Source organism: Rousettus aegyptiacus, unplaced genomic scaffold (genome assembly GCF_014176215.1).
Source record: "Rousettus aegyptiacus isolate mRouAeg1 unplaced genomic scaffold, mRouAeg1.p scaffold_m13_p_2, whole genome shotgun sequence".
Taxonomy (NCBI): Eukaryota; Metazoa; Chordata; class Mammalia; order Chiroptera; family Pteropodidae; genus Rousettus; species Rousettus aegyptiacus.
Window position 1 is genome coordinate 173,114,394 of NW_023416295.1, and position 13,094 is coordinate 173,127,487.

Here is a 13,094-nt window from a genome sequence, read left to right on the forward strand (position 1 = left end):
CAAACGGAGGAAGATGGCGCCCCCTTGATGGTAACGAAAATACAATCTGGAAACTTCGCCGCGGCCTCCGAAGCCTGCAGGAGCCGGCCCCGCCTGGCCTGGCCTCGGGCGGCGCCGCTGAGCGCGTCGCTGGGCCTCGGGGCCGTTCTTGTTCCTGACACTGCTTAGCTGGCCCTAAGTCCGGGCCTGCGAACGTGTGGTTCCCGCTATCCCCGGCTGCCTCGGGCCACCCTGCCTGTCATACGGGCAGCACATCACTTGTCCCCTCCTCAGCAAGGTCTGCCCCGACCCCCGTGCAGGCAGCCCCTGTGGTCTAACTAGCCTGTAAAATTGAGCTGAAGTCATCCTGCGTGTCCCCCGGGGCGATGATAAGCCGCCAGCCCGCCTCCCCGCCTTGGACCCAGATACGACTTCCCGGGACTTTGACCAGCTGGCCTGCGGTGGGCGATGTGTTCCCGCAGCGTGATGCTGGCCAGGCAGGGGCCTTCCAGGCAGAAGGAAGGGGGCAGAGCCTGGACGTGGGAACGAGGTGGACAGATGCAGGGTCAGCAAGATGGGAGGGGCTGATAGGGCTGATACAGCCAGAGCTGGGAGCACAGTGCTGTGAATCAGGTCAGGGTGAGGCCGCGTGGGGCCCCAGGTGAAGGGGACTGGGATGTGGGAGAATATACAACAACCCGGAAGGTTTGGGGCAGGTGGAGGAGTGACTGCTGGCTTTAAAGGGGAACTGGGGACAGCATGCAGGCTGGGACACAGAGAAATCTACTACCAGAGAATACAAGAGTTAAGCGTGACAGCCGATCAGGTAGGTATGATTTCAGTTTTAACGATCACAATTCTAATATTATAAAGGAAGTAATGAAATCGGAAAGCTTGACTTCGGCGTGAGTGACCAGTTACTTCCCACTGCCAGGCGCTTTCTAGGCTGGCTGCGGGACAGGTGGCCCTCACCATCGACACCTGCCCAGGAGGCCCGGGGAGCAGGGCGCTCCAAACCTCCCCATTTCCCCCAGTTGCTTCTGACTTTCCTCGTGATGATTATCAAGGATGCAGACGTGTGATGTTGGAGTTTCTTCTTGTGAAATTTGGAGGTGGCTAAGCTGGCTTTCTCCTTTTAATCATTCTCACCAGCCATGAAGAATTCCCACACAGGGCTTTTCCTGGAAAGACTCATCCCCTCAATGTTGGTTCGATTAAGTCTATAAATGCTAGTCCTGCAAGCGATCCTACAAAATCGGAATTAGGATGGAATCTATTGTCTGGCCTTATACGGTCATTTATATTATTAAACGTAACTATAGACTCAAAAAGGAAATAGCTTTCCTCCTAAAGTTATCATACTATTAACTGCCTCTCTTAAGATCATATCAACTGTCCATTTCTTCCCCGATTTATTTATTTATTTATTTATTTATCTGTTTGAACTTTTTCAGAATTGTTTCTGTACATAAAATTTAACATCCACAACATAAGTTACTAAGCATTGCATTCTCACCGTAATAAATCCCGTTTGCATTCATACCTCAACCCACTGACGTACTTCACTGAGTAAAGCTCAAAAGGAGAATTTGCTCCTGCGCACATCCGGAAGCTTCCCTAGAAAGTATCCTGCCTGCCAGGCTTAGCCTCACACTGGCATTGGCTCCTGCTCGCCTGTGTGACCCAGTCCATGGCCACGTGTGAACTTGGGGAGGCCATACCTGGTGCAGAAGTGGGCAAAGGCTGATGAAGCCAAAACTGGAGGCAGATTGTGTCTGCTGGGGACGCTTCCATGGCCAGAATGATTGCTTATGAGCTCTGGACTGTCAGACTCCAATGTCACCAGAGACCCCTTGCAGCTACGCCATCCAGTCACCTTGGTCCTAGGCCCGGCAATGTCATCTTCCGGCTGACCTAGCCCTGACGAGGGACTGGCCCAGGGGCATTTATTTTGCCTAATTATCAATTAAAGCCTCAACTGCCAACAGAGCTCCTCCCTGGGGTTTGGACCTGCTGGCAATGGCCGAGCGAGACCCCAGCCCGTGCTGCTTCCCAGCCGACACGGCCACGATCCCCCTTCCCTTCTCTCTGAGCCCCCCTCTTCTCCCCTCCTGCGCCTCGGATGGCAGGATGTCTCTCAGGGGAGGCGGGCAGTGCAGATTGAGGGAGTTGTGGCCTGGTTTCTTGGGGGGCTCCTCACCTGCAGGACTGCAGGCGGCCTCGTGGGTGTAGTGTGCATTGGGGGTGGTGGTGAGCAGGGAGAAGGACCGGAACGACATTGAGGAAGCAGCCCCCTCCTGCTCTTGGGACTCAAACCAAGTCGGGTGGGTCCGGCTGCCATTCACGGTGTGACGCAGGCCAAGGCCTTCTGTTCTCAGGCTCCTTCGCCAAGCAGAGGTGGCGGGCTGCAGGGTCTTTAAGATGCTTCCGATACATTATTCTGGGTGTGTGTTCCCTCAGGCTTTTTATTTGGAAAAGTGTCAAATGTACAAAGCAGTCGCAAGATGAGTACGGTGAACTCGCATGGCCACCGGTTGTTAGCGTTTGGCCTCTCTCTCCTTTGCTCTCTTTCAGTCCGTTTTTGCTAACGATGGAGAGAGTTCAGTTGCGGACAGGTCACCCTTCGCCTCTCCGCACTTCGCCGCGCATTTCCTGAGATCAAGGCCTTTCTCCTACATACCGCTGTGCAATGATCAAGTCTAGGAAATTTAACGTCGATACGACATTGACACACTAGTCCCCAGCCCTCACTCCTCTGGCCCCAGTTGCACCATAAGGTCCTTTCTAGCTATTATTTTTTCTGGCCCAGGCTCTCAGCCCAGGTCGAGCTCCGCGTTTACGTGGCTGGTCCCTTTTTTTGTCGTCTTTAATGTGGAGATGAGGGCAGAGGGCAGGTGATGAGTTGCCCCACCCCTGCTGGCGATCGCCAGGTCTTCCCGCTGTCAAGGGAACTTTGACACCGCGTGACACTTTCATCGGATGGTTTTAGCATCTGGCACGATCCTCGCCTGAATCAGTTATCATTAAGGTGGTTGAACCCTTTACAAGGTACTTTAGGAGGTAGGGTGGAGAGAACTTTGTCCTCGTCATTTCTCAAGGTCCTTCAGTGAGCCAAAGGGCAGAACCACCCCACATGCCTATCTGCCTTCTGGACGTGTCCTCCCCACTCAAAAGTTCCTACTCAGGGGTTTGATCCTTGGGCGAAGCTGGGAGGCAGGACAGAAAAACACATGAGTTTCATTATATAGAAGAGGAAACTGAGGCCCAGAGGCGGGAGGAGTGGGCGGTTGTGGAGCAGCCCCTCTCCAGGAGTCTCTGGGTTCCGTGGTCTGGAACAGGAGTTTGGAAAGGAGACTCTTAGGCAGACTAGAGGGCAAAGTTTTGGGGTACAGGTTGGGGCTGTCTGATCCCTGGCAGTCCCCCTGGTCCCTGTTACCTGGGCAGGACTTCGCTTGCTGGATTTAGCAAAGAAAAATGTAAGCTGTCCAATTAAATTTGAATTTCAGGTAAACCATGAATAATTTTGTGGTATAAGTATGTCCCAAAGATTGCACTTAGAAATATTAATACTGAAAATTATACTAAAACCTCATGATGTCTGGGGTATTTGGACTGACACAAGGTGAAATACAGGACAGCTCATTCGATTTTAACTTCAGGGAAGTGGCGAGTAATTGTTTTACCCGGATGAGGGAAACGGACACACGTGGCAGGTGTGCCCAGCTGTGAGAAAGGAGGCGGGCGAAATTGGTGGTGCCTCGAATGCTGGAATGAGCTACCCTCCCGAGAGCAGCTGACAGCCCCGAAAGGCCATTGCCAGGCGGTTCTAGGAAGTTCCCTCTGGCTGTGTGATGGTGGGGAGCTTGGGCACAGGGAAGCACAAGACCAGAGGGACAAAAGGCCAGAGACCAGTCAGGGGGTGGCTGCAGTGGCCAGCGACGTGCCGTGAGGATCGGGCCCGCGGCCAGGGGATGAAAAGCGCGTTCGGGAGGCAGAACAGCTGGGGAGGGGAGGCAGGAGGCTTCCGGCCTGGTGTGTGTGGGGGGCAGGTTTGGGGGGACTGTGGGAGCGGGCAGGAAAAGCCTGGGAGGCAATGCAGTCCAGCGTGTGGCGTTCTGAAGGGGCTGGCCCCAAGGGGGAGAGTGGCCCTCGGGTGGAGAGAAAGGGATGCAGAGGCCGGGTCGGGTGGTGGGCTGGTGGGCTGGGCAGTGACCTCTTAGCAGGCATTTCTGTCCAAATTACTGCCCCACTTCGTTTTTGCTATATAGGTTACTGGCTGAACCCCACGACCCTGGGAGGAGAGGAGAGGGCAGGGTCTCCCCCACTCCTGGAGGGGAGAAACCAGAACCAGCCAGATCACCTACCCACCCCTAGCTGAGTGTCTGGAGATGCCCGTGAGATGATTTGTCGGAAGCAAATATATTAATTCACTCGGGCGTTCGCAATTTAAAGAGGCGGCTTATTTTAAAGAGAAGATGCAGCTTCTTAGCCAGAGCCCGTGGTAGCGTGAATGGCTCAGTCGGTGAAGGTGCAGGGAGCGGGCCCTGGGGCAGGAGGTCGGCTCCAGCGTCACCACGCCTGTCCTGCTGGGGCCTCCCGGAGCCACACAGCCTGCTCTGGTGCCATCTCCGTGCAAGCAGAGCTGAAAGGGTTGGTGGAACAGGCGTCGGCACCGTGCACCCTCGAGGTGACAAGCACAGCGGGAGATCCCCCCAGGAGGATGGCAAGCAGGCCCGGACTGGAGGGTCCGAAACTGGTAGAGCCGGCAGAATGCGCCAGGCCCCTGCGGCGGGTGAGGGAGCTCCGCCCCGCAGAGCCCGAGGGCGAGTCACGCCTACCCAGGGCACCCTGTCTCCACCTCACAGGGAGGCTGAGGCTCAGAGAGGCTCGCCCAAGGTCACGCGGCTGGCCAGGGCTGGGGCTGGAGTTTGAGCTCAGGTCTATGTGGCCCCCCAAAAGCCAGCTCTCCCCACAGCCGCCTCTGCCCGTAGGATTGGATCAGCATCTGTTTTTTTCTTCATTGCTAGCAGGAACAGCCTTACAGTGGATGGCAGGGACCGACTGCGGGGGTGGCGGGGCCCTGTGTCACGTCCCCAAATCCTACTTTCCCCAGACAGAGTTTTTCAGATCTTGGCTCTTGCTGTGTGACCTTGGGCAAATCACTCCCTTCCCTCTCTGGACTTCATTTTCCTTGGCTATAAAATGGAAGATTATCTAAAATCCAGGTGGAATCTAGATAGAGCAGAGGTTTCCGACTGCTGGCCAAAGGAGGCATCCAGCCCATGGACGTCTGTCCCGGGTCTGGTTTCATTCAACTCCATCGCCTGGTTAGGGTCCCTGGCTTCTTGTGTCACATCTGAGACTCTTGCTGGACCAGCTCCCAGCCCCGCAGCCCTGCGGGGACTGAATTTGCAACCTCCGCTGGAGCCGATTCTCAGATCCTCCCCGGTGCCCCCCATGAGCTGTAATTCCCATGCGCTTTGCTCCCAGGAAGCAGGAGACTGGTGTTCTAGGCTTGGCTTGGCCCCGCCCAGCCATCTGATCTTGACTAGCCACTGGTCCTCCCTGGACCAAATCTGTAACCAGGGTGACCACACCCATAGCAGAAGGCTGTGATGAGGATGAACGGAGATGCAGGCACCCGCTTTACAAAGCCTGATTGGCGGACAGGTGGGAATGAGATCTAGAGACACCGGAGTGTCTATGGGGCGCTGAGGGTGAGGCTTGGGAATCAGAGATACATGTGGCTCGGTGCCCAGAGACACACAGGTGCCGAGCTGAAAACAGTGGGGGAACCCCGGGTCCAGGTCCTTCCCTCACCAGTGAAATCAAGGGAGACCTCACAAAGGAGATGGCATTCGAGCAGGTTCCTCATATCTTCCCTGAGCACTTACTACGTTCCAGGAGCCATTCCAGGTCCCGAGGGTACAGCACTGAGCAAGACAGACAGGAATGTCTTTGAAAAGCTGACCTTTTAGTGAGAGGAAACAGGATAAACCAGAAGTAACGATAATAATTTTTAAAAAGACACTCAGTGTCAGGCAGGGAAGGAAGGACAGAGCAGGGCCGGAGGGGGACCGGCGGTCACGGGAGGGGCGATTTCATAGGGGGGCCGGGGAGGCCCTGCGGTGTCATCCCGAGGTGCCGACAACATGGAAGCAGAGACCTGAAGGTAGTCAGTGAGCAAGCCCCGTGAGTAACTGGGCAAGAGGTATGCCAGGCAGTGAGAGCAGCAAGTGCAAAGGCCCTGAGGCTCCCCTTCGTCAAGAAGGAGCCGTGGAGTCTGTCTGTTCCATTACTGTGACGCTAGCTCTGATCAGGAGGCTCAGCCAGGCCTGCCAGGCTGCTCCCTGGAAAGGGCCTCGCCTTCTTCGTTTTTCATACATCTTGTTAATAAAATCACGGGATGTTCCTTTAAGACTGGTTACAGATTTGATTTAATCCTCACAGCCACCCTACGGCAGTTTTAAAACACTCTACCCATCAAGAGATGGGAGTCTGTGTCCCCTCCCCTTGAATCTGGGCTCTGCGACTTCTTGCCCAATAGAATATTGCAGAAGTGACACTCTGCCATTGTAGGGAGGCCCCGGCCATAAGAAGTTGGTGGCTCCACTTCCTGTCTCTTGTGACAACTCGTTCTTGAAACCCAGCCACCATCCTATGAGGAAGCCCAAGTGGCCCAGAGGGAGAGGCCCATGTGGACCCTCCGCTCAGCTGAGCTCCCGGCCAACAGCCAGTGCTGACCTAGCCAGCCACGTGAGTGCGCCGTCTTAAAAGGAGGGTCTCCAGCTCCCGGTTCAGCCACCCCAAGTGACCCCCTGTGGAGCAGAGATGTGCCAGTCCCCACAAGCCCTGCTCAGATTTCACACCCGTGAGCAAAGTAAAAGATCGTTGTTGTTTCATACCACTAAGTTCCAGAGTGGTTGGTGATACAGTAATAGCGAACCGAAGAAAAAAAAAAACTCATGAAGAAATTCTCCCCATTTTGCAGACAAGAAACTGAGGCACGGAGGGCTGTTGGCGGGGGAACTGGTGTTTGAAATGAGTCTTTTAAGGTTGTGTTTTGATGAACAGAAATTCTTCATTTTAATGACATTCAATCAACCTGTCTTTTATGTGTGGTTAACGGCATATTTGGGAAGTTTTTTTCATATACGACTACGTAATCTCTTCTGACGGTCCACGGTGAATGGCCCTGGTGGCCCAGCACGTGGAGGACGAGCATTCATTGGACCAAACTCCACCGAGAGGTATTTAGTTCTTTCCTAATTTTTCACCACTTTGAACAAAACTGTGGGGAACACCCCCGCATGTACGTCTTTGCCCGGTTCCAGTTATTTCCAAAAACTAAATGCTTAGACATGGAATCACCTGGGCAAAAAGAGAGCAAAGTTTAAAGATTCCTGTAAATGCAGCCAAACTGCCAACGGGCACACTGTGAACAGGCGTGAGTTTTACGACAGTAGGCCAGCTCAATAAACAGAAATTCTCTCTCTCTCTCTCTCTCTCTCTTTCTCCACCTACAGTGCCTGGTATTCCCAGGTGAGAAATTTATTCTCTTCCAGCGCAGGAGGCCAGAAGTCTGAATTCAAGGCTGGTTCTCTCGGAAGGCTCCCAGGGAGGAAGCTTTCTCTGCCTCTCTCCGAGCTTCTGCTGGCGGCCAGCAGACCTTGGTTTCTCGGCTCGTGGCAGCCTAACTCTGATCTCTGCTCCATCTTTTATCTGTGACTGTGTTCTCTCTTCTTTTAAGGACGCCAGCTTTTAGAATGAGGGCCTGCCCTCCATCCGGGATGATTCGATCTTTGATCTTTAAATAATTACATGGGCAAAGATCTATTTCCCAGTGAGGCCGCCGCAGTGTGAGGTTCTAGGCAGCTGTATCCTTTTGGGGACGTTATTTAACCCACCACAGAGCTGCTCCTTTGCTCCTCACCACAGGCCACTTGGTGGAGGTAGATGGGACGTTTCCAGCTTGCGCCCACGCTGTGGGTGCCCCTGGGGCTCTGGCAGATCTGGGTGGGTCCGGGCAGGCCAGTCCTGGATGGCGCAAGCCTGGCTGACAGCCGTTTGTGTGAAGGGCTGCGCAGTCCCCTGGGACGGGAGCTACCCTGGGAGCAGGAGCTGGGTGCGTAGGCTCGACCATCTCCGCCCACCCAGAGCGCTCTCCAGCACTGTTCCAGGTGCCACGTGCTGGACCCCAAAACAAAGTTAGCCACTGAGCTACGAGGCGATCTGAGTCTAACGCACGGCGTCCGTCACTGGCCTCCCCTGGGGCCCGGGCCGCCTGCCACGGACGGCCAGCCTTATGAGCTCTGCCATCCTGCTGTGCCTCCTGCGGGGACGCTGGGCCCGAGCAGGCCAGTGAGTGCAGGGCCGCCGAGCAGCTCTGTTACTAAGTCAAGTCCATGCCCCGCTTTCAGCCAGGGGGAAGCAAACCAGCACCGGGCGGCAGCGCTGATGGACAGACCGGCTGACTGTGGGCACCGCGTGGGAGGCGCCAAGGGTCTGGGAAGCTGTGGGACCCAGAGCTCCTGGTTGAAGAGCTGGTGTTACTGAGGGCTTCCTGTGTGCCGGGGGCACAGCTAGCGAGTGCTGGAGGGGACACAAAGCCAGGGCTGGCGGGCTCCAGGTCCATGTTTTTCACGTGATGCACGGCCATCTGGGACAAAAACCTGAATCGAACTAGCTACGCAGGAAGGAATTTCCTGAGGGCCCCTGGAGTGCTCACTCAGCCAAAGGAGAGGCCTTGGGAAGGACGGGTCCAGGGCTGGGCGGGTGGCCTTGCTGGGTTTCAAACGAGGCTTCTACTCCCACCTCTGCTGGGTTCTTGCACAACAGGACAAGACGACGGTTCTGACTCCACTGCCTCCCTGCGGGTGTTCCGCATGCATGTGGGCCACCAGCAGCCGGGCGGTCACCCAAGAAAAGTCTCCGGCCCCTAGGGAGGCAGAGGTAGCAGGAAGCTGCTCGGTTTCAGTCTCCCTGTGCTGATTCGGGATGATAACCAAAAACCCGTGAGGGCCAGCAGTGCCCGGCCCTTCACCTGAAATTCCTAAGATTCTGGAGCCGACGCTGTTTCTCCTGCCAGCCAGGCAGAGGCAGGGCTCAGGGACCGAAAATGACGTTTAGAAAAGAGAAAACAGCTGGGTGACAGGGGCGGTGCGGGGGGAGCGGGGGAGTCGTGTCCAGTACACACCAGTGACCTCGTTTCATTCTCACATTCTCACTCGGAGAGGCAGGAAAGCCAATCCATCCCACAGATGAGCAAAGCGAGACGGACTCAGAGAGGTCAAGGAGCCTGCCCGGAGTCACACAGCCACAGCAGTGGCGCCAGGTAGCACCCAGTCCCTCCGCTCTGTCCTTTCTCTCTCTCTTCCTTCCTTCCTTCCTTCCTTCCTTCCTCTCTCTTTCTTTCTTTCTCTCTCTTTCTCTCTCTCTTTCTCTTTCTTTCCCTTCCTTCCTTCCTTCCTTCCTTCCTTCCTTCCTTCCTTCCTTCCTTCCTTCTTTCTTTCTTTCTTTCTTTCTTTCTTTCTTTCTTTCTTTTTCTCCTTAGACAATTTTATCAAGTGCTAATTACACCCTTTGTACCCTGCGGGGCCCTCGGGCATATAGCGTGGAACAGGCCAGGCAGGGAACGAGATAGGGGAGCTGAGAAGCGTGGGACAGAGCTCGGCCTCCACGAGGCTCAGTTGCCTCATCTGTAAAATGGGGATAATAACGGTGTGCGCTCCGTTGAAAGGATCCAGTCTGACGACCCGTATACTCTTTGGAAGAAGTCTCTGTGCCTGGCCACACGGGAGTGGGGAACTCTGCTCCATCTCCTGAGGGTGGGTGGTCTACACAAGTCGTCCGGAATTCTGCATGGGAGATCTGTCTCCTCACTCTGCTTATTGAGTCAATCACTTATTTATATCCCGGGTATATTTTTGTAAGACTTTTCTGCTTTGGGTTCTAATCCAATTCTTCCTGCCCCCCCCGCGCCCCGCCCCCACCAATGTTCCGGTTTTGGCCGTTGGGAGCTCTTTCTGCTGCTGGCCCGCGCCCTTTCACATAGTGTGTGCATGTTTCGGCATTTCCTTGGTTTCTGGAACTACATGGTGCTCCACGCTCATTCTGTATCGTTCTTGCCCTAGTCCTAGAAGCAGCCATTTCCCCAAGGAGCCTTCGTTCCTTTTATCGGAGAGGTGTTAGAAACTAAGGTCTGGGTGCCTAATAGTCCACGGTGTGGAGGAATACTTTATTTGTCCGTTCACCCGTTTGTGAATATTTAGGTGGCTTCTACTTCGGAGCTAATGAATAATGCTGCTGTGAACATCTGTGTGCACGTTTGTGTGGACCTATGTTTTCACTCTCTTGGGGATCTATGCAGAGGAACCGCCAAACTGTTTTCCACAGCGGCTGCACTATTTTACATCTCGCCAGCCGTGCACGAGGGTTCCAGTCTCTCCACGTCCTCGCCGACACCTGTCGTTGCCTGCCTCTGATGACGGCCTTGTGGTTTTGATTTACATTTCCCTAATTAGTGACGTTCGGCACCTTTTCATGTGCTTGTTGGCCTTTTGGGTATTTTCTTTGGAGCGGACCCTATGCCCACTGTTAATTGGGTTGTCTGTCTTGATCCCTACTTTCTGGCTCTCCCCTCAATCTGGGGCCTGAGGAGCTTGCCCTCTCCCTTCACCCAGTCCCGATCTTAATCGGGGAGGAGGGAACGGGGCGCCACGCGCCTCAGTAGGAGCACCTCCTCGATTCCCAGAGGTTTTGGCGACTGGGTGTGGGTTGAGCACAGGGTGCTGACGGGGCTGAGGAGGCCTGGCTCGGAGGAGGGAGACCCAGCGTCAGGGAGCAGAGGGCCGGGCTGGTTGACGGACTTGCAGTGGGGGCTCTTCCCGTGCTTCTGGCTGCAGCCCCAATACGGAGCATCCTGGGAACGGAAGTGAGTCCAGAGAGAGCCCCGGGCAGGTCCCCGCGGAGTCGGCCTCCAGGATTCAGATCCTCGATGCAGCTGGGAGTTGGGCCAAGGAAAGAACAGATGGACCTGCGTTCAAGGTCCAGCCCCTCCACCCACTGGCTGTGTGATCTTGGCTGGAGTCTGTTTCCCCATCTGCAAAGTGAAGATAATGGCACCTGCGTGACACACGTGGCCCCTCTGTGGGTCTCCGTTCCTTCCTCCGTGAGGGGGCGGGGAGTCCTGCAGGGCTGTGTTGAGGAGCATGTGGGCCAGTGGCGGGTGCTTTAGATGGAGCTGTCGCTCAGACCCCTGACACCCAAGGGCCCTGCTGGTCCAGCCGCCCAGGCCCAGGCAGCCAGCCAGCCGAGGTGTGGGCTCCCAGCCCCTTGTGGGGCTCAGGCTCTGAGATGCCAGGTGTGGGCACGGGGCTGGCTGGGTGGAGTGGCAAATTCCCACCCAGTCAAGGGGCTTTCTCTGCCATGGTCATGTCCCCTCTCGGAGCCTGAGTTTCCTTATCTGTGCAAGGGGGACTGTACCCCCAGTTAGGGCACCTGCAGGAGGTTGGGAGGGTCAGGGGAGCACCTTCCCCATTTTCCAGACTTCAGTCATTCCTGTCTTTGATGATTGCATGAGGTTTGTTTCCTCTGAGCCCCGCCTCTGCTATTATGTCCTTAAAACGAGTTACTTTTTTTCCTTAGAAAAGAAACTTTATGTCATCACAAGTCGAGAACAAGTATCACTTGCTAGAGATAGAAAGTAACCATAAAGATAAACACACTGAAAATAATGTGATTAAGTTCCAGCTGGACGCTGTTGCCAGCCGGAAGCCTGAGCGGGGCCTGCTCTGAGCTGGACAGACAGAGCACTCAGCCGGACCCAGGCGGACGGCCGGGTGTCCCGGCACCGAACCGAGGCCTTCTCCTCCACCTGCCCCGAAGGCTGGAAAGAGACTCAAAAAGGCAGGAATGGTCTCTTTATGGGAGTCCATGTTACTTAATGCCATGTCCATGTAGCACAAAATGGCCCAAAGACCCCCCCCCCACGGGATGTACCCGCACCAAGCACAGTGGGAAAGGGTTTGCCTGGTGGACCCAGAAGCCCCTCGCACACAGTGGTGTTGGATTTGTGGCTTAAGGCCTCCCACCGCCCTGAGCAGCTCACCCGGGCGGGTCACCGCCCAGGCGAGTCCATCCGTGTGAATCAGGACCTGGGCACCCTGGGATCTTGGTCAGTCCTTGGAATGTGGTTAACAGGAAGCCGTTCTGGTTAACTCCCTCGGGGGACGCCAGGGGCAGGGACCCGACCACGGCCCCACCTGTGGCCCTGTCCCCAGAGGCCCTGACCCATCTGGACATATCCCTCTACCCACAGGGGATCTTGTGTCATTTGTGCACTCAGCCCACTGCACGGAGGCCTTCGTGGACCTGCCTTCAAGGAGCTGAAGCTCGGGGAGGCTCGGGCCCAGAAACGGGTGGTTACAGAGAGAAAGATGGGACAGCACTAAGAAGGAGGGCCCACTGGAAACCTGTGAGCGGCCCCGTGAGGTCGCAGCCACCCCCAACCCGTCTGGGCCGCGGGCTTTGGAGAGAAGATGAAGAAGGAAAAGGGGTGAGGGGCACTGCCGAGGGCCGGCTGGCCAGCTGGGAGGCCAGCGAGTGCCAGGCTGCCCAGAGGTGTGACCTTGATTGGCACAGGCCCGGCCTCCTACACTCAGGCCTGAGGAGAGAAAGACGCGGACGGCACCTGGGAGTCTGCCGGGCTCCTGGGCGGATGCGGGGGAGGTGCAGGTGAGGGGCCTCGGGAGGGGGAGGAACCGCGGGGTCCTGCGGGGAGGATCTTGGGGGGCGACGTCCTCCGACAGCCATGTCAGAGATCTCCCTGCCAAGCTCCTGTCGCAGCCTTGTTATCCAGCGCCCCCAGGTGGGTAATTTGAGAATGAGTGAAGACCTTGGAAAAGGAGACAGGAAGCCAGCATGACTCTCCCCAGATGGGACCCAGGTCACCACCAGGAGCAGCGGCCCGCGACCTCGCCCGAATCTGGCCTCCACCACTTGCCTGCTCCGGGACCTCAGGCAGGTGAACTCAAATTCTCAGTTTCATTATATGTAAAATGGGGTTCAACCACAGGATGCCCTCAGCTGATGTGAGGTCCCCCTCACTATTTTTG